The 2,048-nt window shown below is 37.5% G+C and overlaps 1 long non-coding RNA gene across 1 annotated transcript; it reads left to right on the plus strand.

Moving 5' to 3' along the window:
* The first annotated feature begins 362 nt into the window (after positions 1-362).
* LOC121802071 lies at positions 363-1,773 on the plus strand. The gene is made up of 2 exons (XR_006050727.1): positions 363-428; positions 1,581-1,773. It is a non-coding gene; the product is annotated as an uncharacterized LOC121802071 (long non-coding RNA).
* The last annotated feature ends 275 nt before the right edge of the window (positions 1,774-2,048 follow it).

Genomic DNA, 2,048 nt, shown 5'->3' on the forward strand with positions numbered 1-2,048 from the left:
AGGAGATTGGGCTATCTTTTTCCGTTTGGCCACCTAATTAAATTACCTTGGACCTAGAAATTAACTGTTGAGCTTGGACATTTAATTAGGTGGACTGTGAAGAGTATTTAAGTTGGGCAGAGAATTATTTGTTGGGCTGAAATAATTGATCCTTAGGCCAAAATAAACCAAAAAGGAAGAAGATCAGTTGGGCCGGATGGAAGTTATTTACAAGGGAGCTTGGGATGCAAACTAATTTGGTTTTGAGCTGGAATTCTAATTAAGTTCTTGGGCCATGATTAATTAGGGCATGCATTCTAATTCTAATTCAAAGTTAAGAATTTTCTTAAATCTTGTTAGTAAGTGGTGTTGTTTAAAAAAAAAGGTTATCTCCGCGAGCTAAGGTCGGAGTCAGGAAAAATCAAGTTAATGAGTTTTAAGCGAACGAGGTGGGCTTTCATAACTAAGTATTTTACGAGCTTTCTATTTAAGATATGATTGTGGGCTTTCTGTTAAAGTTATAGTTTTTGTGAAAAGTATCTTTATGTGCTTTCTAATTATTATATGATGTTAAGTGCGAGCTTGCTATTTAATGTGAAGTATCATGAAAAGTGCTATTTACATAAAGTGGTGATGTGATTTATATAATGTTATGTGTTGCCTCATTGGTGCCTATGAAGTGTAGCCTTTGTTGAGTTTGAAAGTTATGTGTTTGGCTTGAAGAAAGAAAATGAGTTTTGTTGAAAATATGTTTACGAGGAAATAGAAGTTTTTGAAAGATTTGAGTTTGGCTTTGACCGATAAAAAAATGAGTTTATGTTTCAAGAGTGTTTTATGAGGAAATGGGAGCATTGAAAGTTTTGAGTTCGGTTTTGACAGATAGAAGTGAGTTTTGTTAAAAGTATGCTTATGAGGAAAAGGAAGTTTTGGAAGTTTTGAGTTTGGCTTTTGATGAAAGAAATATGAGTTATGTTAAAAACGGTTTTATAGAAAAATAAAGTTGCAAAGGTTATGTCAAGCCATGTTTTATTTTGAACGTTTGCCTATCCGACTGACTAGCAAGGACGATGTCCCTACTAGACCAAAAATTTCAGTTTATGTGAGTTCGGGTTTGTAAGTGGGGTGAGCCCATACATTCCGTTTCACCGGGAGTTTTAGTTAGTGAATTCGGGTTTGTAAGCGGTTGAAGCCCATACATTCCGTTTCGCCGGGAGTTTTAGTTAGTGAATTTGGGTTTGTAAGCGGTTGAAGCCCATACATTCCGTTTCACCGGGAGTAGTGAATTCGGGTTTGTAAGCGGTTGAAGCCCATACATTCCGGTTCACCAGGAGTTTCGTAAATTCTGTTTCACTAGGAGGTTAGTGGACTTCTGTTCCCCAGGAGTTAGTCAGATATGGCATATGTTCCAAAAAAAATTAGGTCGGAAGATCGCTTTTGAAAAAGGAAAAGAAAATGTTTTAGTGTTCTTGGACTTTTCCTAAAACCCCGAGTTCACTCAAAGAGTGGCTTGACAAAACTAGTTTTTCAGTAAAATATATTTCGGCACGTGTCCACTGAGTACACCAAGTACTCAGCCCTGCATATGTTTTAAAAATGTGCAGGTTGAGCAGTGATGACGGCGGGCGGTGTTGAGCATAGACGACGAAGATCCTTCGATAGAATAGTACTTGGATGCGTCGTGTCTCCATACATGATGTCATCTACTCTTGACTCTTCCGCTGCAATGTAAAAAAATCGAGTTTGCACTCTGTATCATGCACTCTGATATATACTATTTGAGTTATTTCGGTTCCAGTTTCAGTTGTGACACAGTATTCCCCTTTCTTCCCCGCTTCTTTCATCCTCCCCTATTATTCGCAAACTACCCATTCTTATTATCCTATTATTCGCAAACTACCCATTCGCAAACTGCGGCCACGCTTTAAGTTGGGAGTTTTAAACTACTGGATTAAACTAGGCAGAATGTAACTATCTACTTGATCAAGGAGCATATCATGCTGAAAATCGTAAACTGATCAGGTAAGCGACAGAATGAAAATAAATGACTTAGCCACTTTAATATGCTACGA

Source organism: Salvia splendens, chromosome 5, assembly GCF_004379255.2.
Source record: "Salvia splendens isolate huo1 chromosome 5, SspV2, whole genome shotgun sequence".
NCBI lineage: Eukaryota > Viridiplantae > Streptophyta > Magnoliopsida > Lamiales > Lamiaceae > Salvia > Salvia splendens.